Here is a 15,747-nt window from a genome sequence, read left to right as displayed (position 1 = left end):
CACCTGGGGGTGTTCCTCGGACCAGAGGAGGAACCACCGCAGAGGAACTGGGTCGAGCTGGAGAAGGTGAAGGAGCTGCTGGCCACCTGGAGTCGCCTGTGCAAGTTCCTCACCTTCAGGACAAAGACGTTGGTGGTGAACCAGCTGGTGACGTCCATGCTGTGGCACCGACTCTTCTCCCTGCACCCCCCCATGAGCCTCGTCAACGCACTTCAGAAGCGAGTCCTCGACTTCTTCTGGTCGGGTGGAGGACACCGGGTCGCGGCTGGGGTCCTGGCCCTGCCACTGGACGAGGGCGGTCATGGGCTGGTGTGCGTGCGGAGTCAGCTGGCCACCTTCCGACTGCAGGCAGCGCAAAAGTTCCTGCACGCCGCCCCTGCACCCGCCTGGAGCGTCACGGCCTCCTTCCTCCTGAAACAGCTGGGGGGTCTGCAGTGCTCCAAGTAACTATTCTACATGGACCTGCAGGGCCTCCCACTGGGACAGCTGCCACCCTTCTACAGAAGCATCCTGCAGACATGGAGCTCCCTCGCCGTCAGGAGGCTGAACCAACTGCAATCGGCCGAGGATCTGGTCTTCGAACCGATCCTCAGGAACCCACAGACAAAGCTGCCATCCACCACCACCACCCCTGGCATAGAGAGGCGCCTCGCCAACGCGCGGCTCACCAGGATGGGAGATCTTGTGGAGCCTGAAACAAGGGGCCGGTGGTTCGGACCAGCAGACGTGGCCGCAAAGACAGGGCTGCAGTCGCTCCGGGTGGTTGTCTGGATCCTGGCCGAAGCCAAAGGGGCCTTCTCAGCGGCAGCGGGGAGAACGCCCCCCATCGGCGTTGGGGATGACGAGGCCCCTCTCGATCCCCCTCCACCGGAGCTCTCAGTCGTGCCACTGCATCGCCAATGCCGACAAACGAAGGCGGATCACAACCTGTGCCGGCTAGAAGACCTACCGGAGGTGGCCTTCGCAAATGTAAAGAGGAAGGTGCTCTACTCCTACATGGTCCGGTTCCACCAACAGGACACCCTGAGGAGCCACAAGGACCATGCCTGGAGTAAAGCCCTGCCCTGCGTCTCTCCGGAGAGGCCTCGCTGGAGGCAACTCTACTGCAGACCGACGCACAACCGCATCGGCGACCTCAGCTGGAGCATCGCCCACGGCACCGTCACCACCAACGTCTTCCTGGCGCGCTTCACCGACACGTCCCCGGAGTGCCGGTTCTGCGGTAAAGTGGAGACGGTGGCGCACCAATACGTGGAGTGCAAGAGCCTGGACTCGCTGTTCAAGGTCCTGAGAAACATCCTCCTAAGGTTCAGCCTCCACTTCTCCCCGATGGTCCTCATCTTTGGATACCCGAAGGGCGACGGACCCCAACATCTTCAGGGGCTGGTCAACGTGCTCTTCGGCTACGCCAAGCTCGCCATATACAGGGCGAGGAAGGTGGCCCTGGAGGGGCAACGTCCGGCCAGCAGCCTGGGCATCTTCCGCGCTCTAGTCGGAGCCAGGGTGTGGCTGGAGTTCCGCCACGCCCGGCTGACCCACGCCGTGCCGGCCTTCAAGGAGCAGTGGGCGCTGGAGGAGGCCGTGTGCTCGGTGGCAGATGACGGAGAGCTCTGCATGCAGATCTGAGCTACCCGTCGGAGGCCGTTTGACTGTGGGAAGGGCTGCGTGCAGGTGCAGCACTTGTCGTAGTTATAAAGAAAATAGAGAGCGATAGAGAGCCAAATGGAGTAGGAAGAGAGGGGGCAGAGAGAGAGGGGGGGGGGGCGGAGAGGGGGTAGAGAGAGAGGAGAGGCAGAGAGGGGGGTAGAGAGAGAGGGGGGGGGGCAGAGAGGGGGTAGAGAGAGAGGGAAGGGGAAAAAAAGTAAAAAAATTGGGTCTTTCACTTAAAAGGGGGGGGGGGTTACAAAAAGCAAAGATTAAAAAAAACGAAATGATGAACGGAGCAAAGTGTCGACTACACTGAGCATCTTCTTGCTTCTTCTGATCGTAAAAAAAGAGAGAGGGAGAGAGAGCGAGAGAGAGAGCGAGAGAGAGGGAGAGAGAGCGAGAGGGAGAGAGAGAAAGAGGGGGAGAGAGAGAGAGCGAGAGAGAGGGAGAGAGAGCGAGAGAGGGAGATAGAGAGGGAGAGAGAGAGGGAGAGAGAGAGAGAGGGAAGGGGAAAGACATTTTTTTTGGGTCTTTCACTTAAAAGGGGGGTGGTTTATATAAAGCAAAGCATTAAAAAAACACAAAAAAACCGAAATGATGAACGGAGCAAAGAGCCGACTACACCGAGCATCTCCTTGTTTCTTCTGATCGTAAAAAAAGAGAGAGAGGGAGAGAGAGGGCGAGAGAGAGAGGGAGAGAGAGAGATGGAGAGAGAGAGGGCTCCACTTTGTGCTGCTCTTGGCTGGCATCTAGCAGCTCACTACTGCGTGCCGCGTGTGTGTGGTGACCACCACGGGTAACGAGACACACACACTCCACGGGGATGACGATGCAATGGTGACGAGGACAGCTCCTCGTCGTGACACTCTACCTGCTGCGCAAAGAGCGGAGACCGAAGAGGCCGACGCCGAGGAGCCGCGGTCGGAGCCGGCGGAATCCTTCTCAGAGACGGCGAACAGACGCCATCGCTCCTGGGACTCGGCCTTCGTGGGCGTGGCCCTTTGGTCACGCCCCTCCTTAGGCCCCGCCCCTTGACTATGCCCCTTTCCAGGACCATCCATTGGCCACGCCCCCTTTTCAGGCTCCGCCCTTGGTCACGCCCCCGTTCCTAATTAATAACATTCAGTAGAGTCACGTAGGCATAAGAAATAATAAAATTACATAATAGCATACGACGTTTCGATTGCAACAAAAGCAATCATCAGGTACAGAAGAGCTAAATTTAAGAGAGAGAGGAAACACATAACTGCAGATATATACACAGAGGAGCACACTAAATCAAACAGGTTTTAGAAAAATTTGGAAACCATATAAAGCAACACAGACCGCGACCGTCTGTGTTACTTTATATGGTTTCCAAATGTCCTCTTGAAATCACGCGATACCCCCCTCCCCCATTCTTTTGGCCAAGTGTAAGAAATACAATTTTAGACTTACAACTTTTTTTTGTTATTTCCTTTAAACCTTTATACGTGACTTTACCGAATGACCTAAAGGAACAGCTTTTATTATTTTAAATTTATTATTTTTAATTTCAAACTTATTTTGTATTTTCCTTCTACGTGACTTTACCGAAACAACCCAGAATTACGAATGTCGGCATTGACGAAAGTTTTAAGTAAAAAAATAATAATTATTATATTTGTGTGTGTGTGTCGCTTGGCAGGATGGTGGGATATGGCTGTAGCATGGAGCCCACGGAGACTTCATCCAGCAGTGGATTGACCACGTCGAGTGTGCATGATGATAACGTCATGTACACATGAAGTACGAATAGACACGCGTGTAGTTTTATATATGTGTGTGTGTGTACGGGGAGCGGTAGCGCAGTGGTTAGCGCATCTACGCTCCACGAACCCAGCAGCAGCTTCTACTAAGAGCAGTTCCATTACTGACCACGGCTGTCATCAGTGGCGAATGGTGTCGGAACCGGTTCTGTGAGTCCCATAGAGCGCCCCTTGGCCTTCAGTGCGGGTGGAGTAAAAAAAAAACTTTTTTTTTAATATCCGCAGTTGGGAAGACAAAGGCGGACGGGTGTGGGAGCTTCCATCGGTGCCTCTCTAACAGCCCTTGTGGCCCAACAGCGTCACACGCAGGTTTTTTTTTAAATATCCATCTATATTGATAGAGAGAGAGATATCTGAGTGTCTGACAGAGAATATCAACAGAGTGTGAATCCATCTAAATACGAGTAGACAGAGAGAGATTAAATGAAATGGCTTTCATTTAATCTCTCTCTGTCTCTCTCACATCACTCTGTCAGTCCACCGCAAGTGACATGATGATCATCATCATCTTGGCCTGCAGTGTGGTGAGTGAGTGGCTGGGTGAATGGGTGAGGGAGCGTTGTCCTGACCTGAGTGGTGAGTGAGTGGGTGAGTGGATGAGTGAGTGTTGTTGTGACCTGCAGTGTGGTGAGTGGTTGGTGTGATCTGCAGTGTGGTGAGTGGGTGAGTGAGTGGGTGAGTGAGTGTTGCTGTGACCTACAGTGTGGTGAGTGGGTGGTGAGTGGGTAAGTGTTGTCGTGACCTGCAGTGTGGTGAGTGAGTAGTGAGTGAGTGTTGTTGTGACCTGCAGTGTGGTGAGTGAGTGGTGAGTGGGTGAAGATTCACTGTTGTTTTGGTTTTAGGCTGTATATAAATGTTAAATTACATTTATTATTCATGTTAATGTGTGCTTCAGTCTGACATTGCATAGCGCATACATCAAGCAAACAAATACCCAGATCTCTTACTTGGCTTTTAATATACCACAGAGCCACATGCAGACTGCAGGCACCTATAAAGACCAGCATAGCACATCAATTGTGGTGTCATCTGCAGCATGGCCTCGCCACCTTTGTCTCCCCATTGCTGATGTTCACACACGACATCAGTCAGATATTTAAGGCTGAGTTGACCTTGGGAAGGCCCAGGACAGGTATGTTGTTGTATACCGCTGTATGTTGTTCAGCAGTGGATTGACTAAAGGCTGTACATTATTATTTTTACAGCTCATGAATAATGGCTGCATGGACGATTCATGCCAGGAGTGATGGCACAGTGGCGGATTAGAGATGGATAAGAGATGGATAAGTAAGTAATAAAATGGCACGGCATTTTTTTCTCTCTCAAAGGAATCAATCTTTATGGACATTTTGAACTGGGTCATAGTTTTACTTCTGCGCGCCTCTCGCATCTCCGCAAGTGACATGCGCGTGGCAGGGGCAGAGTTGCTATTATTAATGCCCGGTGGATTACGTAATGTCTGCAGGCGCATGTGCTACACCGCACTCTGTAATAAAACACGTGTTTGCGACAGGCGCGCTGTAACGGGAGATAATGAATCCGCGGCGGAATGATCAAGCATGGATCAAGCTGTGATATTTTGAACACCTGTTTCTTTCTGCTCGAGCATGGATCAAGCAGTGTTCGAGATTTTGCATGGTAAAAAAAAAAATCGGTCGATTCCCCGTTTATTTGAAGATTGTTGGGTCGTTAAAATACGTCGATTCCCGTAGCGGTATTCCACATATGGGTAAATCCACGCCTGATTATTCCATACGTGGGCCTAAAATGCGACCGTAATTTATTATTCATTCTGTCGCGGATTAATTTTGTCCTGTTGGAGCGCATTCCCAGGCAGTGGCGTTGGCCGTGCTTGCTAATGAGTTCTCCTCCGGGGCATTGGAGGCGTGCGCATTGATGCGACAGCGAGCTGAAAGAGTCCAAATACACGGAACGGCTGTGGCACCGGAACACGAGATTGATTTTCTGTTAGTGGCAAGTGCGTGGGGGCTGCTGCCCCTCATCTTCTTCCTCCTCCTCTTCCCTCCTCGTTGCTGCCGTTCGCAGCTCCGAGCTCGCTGCCTCCGCGCAAACTCCTACGAGACACGTCTCTTGGCTGGCTCTCGGCCACCTCGGGTCATTCGCACACACACGCTCCCCGCGTGCATTTCCCCTACACGTACCCAGGTATACGCCGCTGCCCACACTCGGCCATGCGCGGTTACCCACCACGTGCCCACGCTAAAAATAGCGCGGCGGCTGCCCGCGCGTCGCTCCCTTCGTCCGCTACGACTCGCGCTATAAATAGCCGTGTAAAGATGCGCGACCGCGGCTCCGCACGAGCACCACCAGTCATGCCACCGACCACAATGCCCACCACCACCACGATAGCCACAACTACCACTGCCACAACCGCAACAACCGTTGTATGATTATGCACGCGCGTACCCGGGTACCTCACGGCGCAGCTCTACACACACGCGGTAACCACCGCCAGCAGCAGCATCACGCACTTGAATTGCATAATCTTGTTTTATTTTACCGTCGATTATTTATTCTCCACGAATAAACAGACTAGACTGTTTCGATTTAAAGCTTTCGTGACTGCAAGGATTCATCTTCTTTGGTTCTTTCGGTAAAGTCACGTAGAATGAGAATAAAATAATAAATTGATAAAATAAAATAACACAATAATATTCTGACGACGTTTCGGCCACAACACAAGCGGCCTTCATCAGGTGAAGGGACGAGACTGTCTGGTAGGACAGCGCTGGAGTGAAAAAAGCCACGCTCAGATCATGACCTTTAAGCTGTGTCAGAAGAAACAAAGCGCCTTGACAAAGGAATTAGCATATAATTTAGCATTGAAATGGCCGAGTGATTAGCTTGTGACTGGTCACAGAAATGGCTATGTTAAAGTTAAAGCTTACACATCCGCAGAGGCACCCCTTGACAAAGGAATTAGCATAGAATTTAGCATTGAAATAGCTAAGTTAAAGCATACACATCCGCAGAGGCACCCCTTGACAAAGGAATTAGCATAGAATTTAGCATTGAAATAGCTGAGTGATTAGCTTGTAACTGGTCACAGAAATAGCTATGTTAAAGTCAGAGCATACACATTCACCGAGGCACCTAGTACAAATCAAACAGGAGAATTTAGCATTGAAATAACTAGGCGAATTTAGCATTGAAATAACTGAGTGATTAGCTAGTGACTGGTCACAGAAATGGCTATGTTGAAGTCAAGGCCTATACATCTGAGCTATTCACAGTAACTGGGTATACAATACAATGTATAATGAATACTACATAGTGAACCAATAAAAAACTAAAATATAAATTACCTTAATGTTATCAATAAACTCTATATTCTCCAATCAGCTAAGCTACCAACAATAAGTCGTTATATATCACAATGCTATATGGTGAAAAAAAAATGGGTGGATTCTTACCCTCAACTTTAGCAACACGGATAGCTACGGGCCCCGTTCAGACGGACGAGTTCATCCAAGGTCGAAACAGAGGAGGGGGAGAGAGACAGCTGCGAGGCGCTATTATACTCCATGTTGTAAACCATACCATTAACCGTGGTGTGAGAGGTATTAAGAGTCAATGCTGGCGAAAGAGCTGCGGTCTGAAGGTCATCGTGAAATACAATTAATTAAGAACGGAAATGGTTTAAAACATCTTTCCAATGGTTACTAAGCCAGAATCCATCTTCTCGGTTGAAATTGTCTCTGTGCTTGTATATGTGAATGGCCTCATGAACGAATCTCTCATGGTAGCCGGCTAGTTTGCAAAGAACCTCCGTCTTGGAGAAGTCAATGTCATGTGAGCCCACTGAATTATAACAGTGATCTGCCACGGCAGAGGAGTTCGTCCTACCGTGTTTCAAGTCTGCTTTATGTTCGCGGATGCGGTCCGAGATATGTCGTTTTATGTATTGTGTTGAATCGGACCTGGATCTTGTGTTTATTCAGGATTTTGGAGATCTTTTTAGTGACCCCTGCAATGTAGGGTAAGGTGATGGTTTTGAGTGGCTCCACAAGAGAATCCTTCTTCATGACTGGAGTGATGGCTTTGCGAATTGTGTAGTCGGAGTAACCATTAGCCCTGAGAGCCTGGTGTACGTGATTGAGTTCACTGGTAATGTGTTCCTGGTTGGAAATGCATTGGGCTCTATGGTATAGAGTCTTGATGAGGGAGTTCTTCTGGGATGGATGGTGGTGGGAATCCGGTTTCAAGTAAGCATCTGTATGGGTGGCTTTCCTGTAGACAGAGTGGCTCATTGAACCATCATGTCTCCTTTTACTTAAGACATCCAAAAAGGGTAGTTTGCCATCTTTTTCGACCTCCATGGTAAATCTGATGGCTGGGTATATGGAATTGATGTGGTCGCGGAATTGGTCTAGAGCAGGCTGGCCATGTGGCCAGCTGACAAAGGTGTCATCCACGTACCTCTTCCATAAGGTCGGGCGTAGAGTGGCAGTCTGGATGGCGTCAGTTTCAAATTTTTCCATGAATACGTTGGCTACAACCCGAGATAAGGGGAGCCCATTGGGGTGCCCTCAGTTTGTTTGTAGAAAGTTCCATTCCAGGTGAAGTATGTGTGTTGTGAATGTGTATGCTCTGACTTTAACATAGCTATCTCTGTGACCAGTTACAAGCTAATCACTCAGCTATTTCAATGCTAAATTCTATGCTAATTCCTTTGTCAAGGGGTGCCTCTGCGGATGTGTATGCTTTAACTTAGCTATTTCAATGTTAAATTCTATGCTAATTCCTTTGTCAAGGGGTGCCTCTGCGGATGTGTATGCTTTAACTTTAACATAGCCATTTCTGTGACCAATCACAAGCTAATCACTCGGCCATTTCAATGCTAAATTATATGCTAATTCCTTTGTAAAGGTGCTTTGTTTCTTCTGACACAGCTTAAAGGTCGTGATCTGAGCGTGGCCTTTTTTCACTCTAGCGCTGTCCTACCAGACAGTCTCGTCCCTTCACCTGATGAAGGCTGCTTGTGTTGTTGCCGAAACGTCGTGAGAATATTATTGTGTTATTTTATTTATCAATTTATTATTTTATTCTCATTCTACGTGACTTTACCGAAATAACCAAAGAAGACTAGACTGTGCATGTCAGTGCGGACCAGCAGGACAGGTCTAACCTATCTCTCTACTGCCCGATGCTTAATCGACCTGTCCGCTCTCTCTATTTTCTCTCCGAATTTCGCCACCTTTAGTCTTACCCCTCTCCCTCGTACTTGCGGTCCGACCTCGCGGCGATGGAGGTCGCGGCAAGATGATGCTGCAAACGGAATCTGGCTGCTCTCTGCCCCGTCTCACGGACGTGCGAGTAACAGTGAGGTGACGGCTCCTCGATCCCTCCCTCCTGTTGATCTTCAAAGCCCTCGCGCCGCCAATCTGCGGTGCATCACGGGTAGAACCATTAATCCGCGGTGCATCATGGGTAGAGACGCTAACCCGCGGTGCATTATGGGTAGAGACGCTAACCCGCGGTGCATCATGGGTAGAGACGCTAACCCACGGTGCATCATGGGTAGAGATGCTAACCCGTGGTGCACCATGGGTAGAGAAGCTTAAACCCGCGTTGCCCCACTCCCCACCTGCCTGCTGGTCCGCGTGTGTCCTGGGCATCTCCTCACTGCGGTTCTCAGCGAGTTCGCCGTGGTCATTTAAGTTAAGCCACGGCGCCCCAGTGTCATTTGGCCTGGGGGGGGGGGGGGGTGCCTGCCAATTCCCTGGCCCTTAGAAACCGTGGAGCACCCCCACGAGGGGGCCTCTCGGGTAAAAACTCAGGGCAGGTGCCCGCCCCCTCCCCACGAGGCCCTACGTGAGTGTGTGTGTTTATGTGGGGGGGGGGGGGGAAGTGCTGTGACGGGAGCCGGGTGGCTTCTCGGTCGCAGCAGCACAGCGACTCCCCCGGTTTCGACGGAGCGGCTTCGCTGTTGTGGCACCACACAGGTGCACTAATGCACGGTACCGTTATTTTATCATTAGCCCAGTGAGTACCGTTATTTTATAATTAGCCCAGTCAGTAGCGTTATTTTATCATTAGCCCAGTGAGTACCGTTATTTTATCATTAGCCCAGTGAGTACCGTTATTTTATCATTAGCACAGTGAGTACTGTTATTTTATCATTAACCCAGTCAGTACCGTTATTTTATCATTAGCCCAGTGAGTACCGTTATTTTATCATTAGCCCAGTGAGTACCGTTATTTTATCATTAGGCCGGTGAGTACCGTTATTTTATCATTAGCCCAGTCAGTACCGTTATTTTATCATTAGCCCAGCGAGTACCGTTATTTTATCATTAGCCCAGCGAGTACTGTTATTTTATCATTAGCCCAGTGAGTACCGTTATTTTATCATTAGCCCAGTGAGTACCGTTATTTTATCATTAGCCCAGTGAGTATGGTTATTTTATCATTAGCCCAGTGAGTACCGTTATTTTATCATTAGCCGAGTGAGTACCGTTATTTTATCATTAGCTCAGTGAGTACCGTTATTTTATCATTAGCCCAGTGAGTACCATTATTTCATCATTAGCCCAGTGAGTACCGTTATTTTATCATTAGCCCAGTGAGTACCGTTATTTTATCATTAGCCCAGTGAGTACCGTTATTTTATCATTAGCCCAGTGAGTACCGTTATTTTATCATTAGCCCAGTGAGTACTGTTATTTTATCATTAGTCCAGTCAGTACCGTTATTTTATCATTAGCCCAGTGAGTACCATTATTTTATCATTAGCCCAGCGAGTACCGTTATTTTATCATTAGCCCAGCGAGTACCGTTATTTTATCATTAGCCCAGCGAGTACCGTTATTTTATCCTTAGCCCAACGAGTACCGTTATTTTATCCTTAGCCCAGCGAGTACCGTTATTTCATCATTAGCCCGGCGAGTACTGTTATTTTATCATTAGCCCAGTGAGTACCGTTATTTTATCATTAGCCCAGTGAGTAGCGTTATTTTATCATTAGCACAGTGAGTACCGTTATTTTATCATTAACCCAGTCAGTACCGTTATGTTATCATTAGCCCAGTGAGTACCGTTATTTTATCATTAGCCCAGTGAGTTCCGTTATTTTATCATTAGCCCAGTGAGTACCATTATTTTATCATTAGGCCGGTGAGTACCGTTATTTTATCCTTAGCCCAGTGAGTACCGTTATTTTATCATTAGCCCAGTGAGTACCGTTATTTTATCATTAGCCCAGTGAGTACCGTTATTTAATCATTAGCCCAGTGAGTACCGTTATTTTATCATTAGCCCAATGAGTATGGTTATTTTATCATTAGCCCAGTGAGTACCGTTATTTTATCATTAGCCCAGTGAGTACCGTTATTTTATCATTAGCCCAGTGAGTATGGTTATTTTATCATTAGCCCAGTGAGTACCGTTATTTTATCATTAGCCCAGTGAGTACCATTATTTTATCATTAGCCCAGTGAATAACGTTATTTTATCATTAGCCCAGTGAGTATGGTTAGTTTATCATTAGCCCAGTGAGTACCGTTATTTTATCATTAGCCCAGCGAGTACCGTTATTTTATCATTAGCCCAGCGAGTACCGTTATTTTATCATTAGCCCAGCGAGTACCGGTATTTTATCCTTAGCCCAACGAGTACCGTTATTTTATCCTTAGCCCAGCGAGTACCGTTATTTCATCATTAGCCCGGCGAGTACTGTTATTTTATCATTAGCCCAGTGAGTACCGTTATTTTATCATTAGCCCAGTGAGTAGCGTTATTTTATCATTAGCACAGTGAGTACCGTTATTTTATCATTAACCCAGTCAGTACCGTTATTTTATCATTAGCCCAGTGAGTACCGTTATTTTATCATTAGCCCAGTGAGTACCGTTATTTTATCATAAGCCCAGTGAGTACCGTTATTCTATCATTAGGCCGGTGAGTACCGTTATTTTATCCTTAGCCCAGTGAGTACCGTTATTTTATCATTAGCCCAGTGAGTACCGTTATTTTATCATTAGCCCAGTGAGTACGGTTATTTAATCATTAGCCCAGTGAGTACCGTTATTTTATCATTAGCCCAGTGAGTATGGTTATTTTATCATTAGCCAGTGAGTACCGTTATTTTATCATTAGCCCAGTGAGTACCGTTATTTTATCATTAGCCCAGTGAGTATGGTTATTTTATCATTAGCCCAGTGAGTACCGTTATTTTATCATTAGCCCAGTGAGTACCATTATTTTATCATTAGCCCAGTGAATAACGTTATTTTATCATTAGCCCAGTGAGTATGGTTATTTTATCATTAGCCCAGTGAGTACCGTTATTTTATCATTAGCCCAGCGAGTACCGTTATTTTATCATTAGCCCAGCGAGTACCGTTATTTTATCATTAGCCCAGCGAGTACCGTTATTTTATCCTTAGCCCAACGAGTACCGTTATTTTATCCTTAGCCCAGCGAGTACCGTTATTTCATCATTAGCCCGGCGAGTACTGTTATTTTATCATTAGCCCAGTGAGTACCGTTATTTTATCATTAGCCCAGTGAGTAGCGTTATTTTATCATTAGCACAGTGAGTACCGTTATTTTATCATTAACCCAGTCAGTACCGTTATGTTATCATTAGCCCAGTGAGTACCATTATTTTATCATTAGCCCAGTGAGTACCGTTATTTTATCATTAGCCCAGTGAGTACCGTTATTCTATAATTAGGCCGGTGAGTACCGTTATTTTATCTTTAGCCCAGTGAGTACCGTTATTTTATCATTAGCCCAGTGAGTACCGTTATTTTATCATTAGCCCAGTGAGTACCGTTATTTAATCATTAGCCCAGTGAGTACCGTTATTTTATCATTAGCCCAGTGAGTATGGTTATTTTATCATTAGCCCAGTGAGTACCGTTATTTTATCATTAGCCCAGTGAGTACCGTTATTTTATCATTAGCCCAGTGAGTATGGTTATTTTATCATTAGCCCAGTGAGTACCGTTATTTTATCATTAGCCCAGTGAGTACCATTATTTTATCATTAGCCCAGTGAATACCGTTATTTTATCATTAGGCAAGTGAGTACCATTATTTTATCCTTAGCCCAGTGAGTACCGTTATTTTATCATTAGCCCAGTGAGTACCGTTATTTTATCATTAGCCCAGTGAGTACCGTTATTTTATCATTAGCCCAGTGAGTACCGTTATTTTATCATTAGCCCAGTGAGGATTGTTATTTTATCATTAGTCCAGTCAGTACCGTTATTTTATCATTAGCCCAGTGAGTACCGTTATTTTATCATTAGCCCAGCGAGTATCGTTTTTTTATCATTAGCCCAGCGAGTACTGTTATTTTATCATTAGCCCAGTGAGGATTGTTATTTTATCATTAGTCCAGTCAGTACCGTTTTTTTATCATTAGGCCAGTGAGTACCGTTATTTTATCATTAGCCCAGTGAGTACCGTTATTTTATTATTAGCCCAGTGAGTACTGTTATTTTATCATTAGTCCAGTCAGTACCGTTATTTTATCATTAGCCCAGTGAGTACCGTTATTTTATCATTAGCCCAGTGAGTACCATTATTTTATCATTAGCCCAGCGAGTACCGTTATTTTATCATTAGCCCAGCGAGTTCCGTTATTTTATCCTTAGCCCAGCGAGTACCGTTATTTTATCCTTAGCCCAGCGAGTACCGTTATTTCATCATTAGCCCAGTGAATATGGTTATTTTATCATTAGCCCAGTGAGTACCGTTATTTTATCATTAGCCCAGTGAGTACCGTTATTTTATCATTAGCCCAGTGAGTATGGTTATTTTATCATTAGCCCAGTGAGTACCATTATTTTATCATTAGCCCAGTGAATACCGTTATTTTATCATTAGCCCAGTGAGTACCGTCATTCTATCATTAGCCCAGTGAGTACCGTTATTTTATCATTAGCCCAGTGAGTACCGTTATTTTATCATTAGCCCAGTGAGTACCGTTATTTTATCATTAGCCCAGTGAGGACTGTTATTTTATCATTAGTCCAGTCAGTACCGTTATTTTATCATTAGCCCAGTGAGTACCGTTATTTTATCATTAGCCCAGCGAGTACCGTTACTTTATCATTAGCCCAGCGAATTCCGTTATTTTATCATGAGCCCAGCGAGTACCGTTATTTTATCCTTAGCCCAGCGAGTACCGTTATTTTATCATCAGCCCAGTGAGTACCATTATTTTATCATTAGCACAGTGAGTACCATTATTTTATCATTAACCCAGTCAGTACCGTTATGTTATCATTAGCCCAGTGAGTACCGTTATTTTATCATTAGCCCAGTGAGTACCGTTATTTTATCATTAGCCCAGTGAGTACCGTTATTTTATCATTAGGCCGGTGAGTACCGTTATTTTATTTTTAGCCCGGTGAGTACCGTTATTTTATCATTAGCCGAATGAGTACCGTTATTTTGTCATTAGCCCAGTGAGTACCGTTATTTTATCATTAGCCCAGTGAGTACCGTTATTTTATCATTAGCCCAGTGAGTATGGTTTTTTTATCATTAGCCCAGTGAGTACCGTTATTTTATCATTAGCCCAGTTAGTACCGTTATTTTATCATTAGCCCAGTGAGTACCGTTATTTTATCATTAGGCCAGTGAGTACCGTTGTTTTATCATTAGCCCAGTGAGTACCGTTATTTCATCATTAGCCCGGTCAGTACCGTTATTTTATCATTAGCCCAGTGAGTACCGTTATTTTATCATTAGCCCAGTGAGTACCGTTATTTTATCTTTAGCCCAGTGAGTACCGTTATTTTATCGTTAGCCCAGCGAGTACTGTTATTTAATCATTAGCCCAGTGAGTACCGTTATTTTATCATTAGCCCAGTGAGTACCGTTATTTTATCATTAGCCCAGTCAGTACCGTTATTTAATAATTAGCCCAGTGAGTACCGTTATTTTATCATTAGCCCGGTCAGTACCGTTATTTTATCATTAGGCCAGTGAGTACCGTTGTTTTATCATTAGCCCGGTCAGTACCGTTATTTTATCATTAGGCCAGTGAGTGCCGTTGTTTTATCATTAGCCCAGTGAGTACCGTTATTTCATCATTAGCCTGGTCAGTACCGTTATTTTATCTTTAGCCCAGTGAGTACCGTTATTTTATCATTAGCCCAGCGAGTACTGTTATTTAATCATTAGCCCAGTGAGTACCGTTATTTTATCATTAGCCCAGTGAGTACCGTTATTTTATCATTAGCCCAGTGAGTACCGTTATTTTGTCATTAGCCCAGTGAGTATCGTTATTTTATCATTAGCCCGGTCAGTACCCTTATTTTATCATTAGGCCAGTGAGTACCGTTGTTTTATCATTAGCCCAGTGAGTACCGTTATTTCATCATTAGCCCGGTCAGTACCGTTATTTTTTCTTTAGCCCAGTGAGTACCGTTATTTTATCATTAGCCCAGCGAGTACTGTTATTTAATCATTAGCCCAGTGAGTACCGTTATTTTTTCTTTAGCCCAGTGAGTACTGTTATTTTATCATTAGCCCAGTCAGTACCTTTATTTAATCATTAGCCCAGTGAGTACCGTTATGTTATCATTAGCCCAGTGAGTACCGTTATTCAATCATTAGCCCAGTGAGTACTGTGATTTTATCATTAGCCCAGTGAGTACCGTCATTTTATCATTAGCCCAGTGAGTACTGTTATTTTATCATTAGTCCAGTCAGTACCGTTATTTTATCATTAGCCCAGTGATTACCGTTATTTTATCATTAGCCCAGCGAGTACCGTTATTTTATCATTAGCCCAGCGAATACCGTTATTTTATCATTAGCCCAGTGAGTACTGTTATTTTATCATTAGTCCAGTCAGTACCGTTATTTTATCATTAGCCCAGTGAGTACCGTTATTTTATCATTAGCCCAGCGAGTACCGTTATTTTATCATTAGCCCAGCGAGTACCATTATTTTATCATTAGCCCAGCGAGTACCGTTATTTTATCCTTAGCCCAGCGAGTACCGTTATTTTATCATTAGCCCAGCGAGTACTGTTATTTTATCATTAGCCCAGTGAGTACCGTTATTTTATCATTCGCCCAGTGAGTACCGTTATTTTATCATTAGCCCAGTGAGTACCGTTATTTTATCATAAGCCCAGTCAGTACCGTTATTTTATCATTGGCCCAGTGAGTACCGTTATTTTATCATTAGCCCAGTGAGTACCGTTATTTTATCATTAATCCAGTGAGTACCGTTATTTTATCATTAGCCCAGTGAGTACCGTTATTTTATCATTAGCCCAGCGAGTACCATTATTTTATCATTAGCCCAGCGAGTACCATTATT

At 45.6% G+C, this 15,747-nt stretch overlaps 1 protein-coding gene across 1 annotated transcript in view; it reads right to left on the bottom strand.

The window, feature by feature from the left end:
* LOC142917905 (protocadherin Fat 1-like) overlaps positions 1–2,635 on the bottom strand; it is a 46,028-nt gene extending 43,393 nt beyond the window's left edge. Inside the window, exon 1 of the mRNA XM_076062247.1 lies at positions 2,519–2,635. The gene's annotated coding sequence lies outside the window, so the exon portion shown is untranslated. The remainder of the gene's footprint in view (positions 1–2,518) is intronic.
* Positions 2,636–15,747: the final 13,112 nt, after the last annotated feature.

The sequence above is a fragment of the Petromyzon marinus genome, unplaced genomic scaffold, assembly GCF_048934315.1.
Source record: "Petromyzon marinus isolate PM22_M1 ecotype Great Lakes invasive population unplaced genomic scaffold, UKy_Petmar_22M1.pri1.0 PM_G_Scaffold_55, whole genome shotgun sequence".
Classification (NCBI taxonomy): domain Eukaryota; kingdom Metazoa; phylum Chordata; class Hyperoartia; order Petromyzontiformes; family Petromyzontidae; genus Petromyzon; species Petromyzon marinus.
This window is presented reverse-complemented; position numbering and strand designations above follow the sequence as displayed.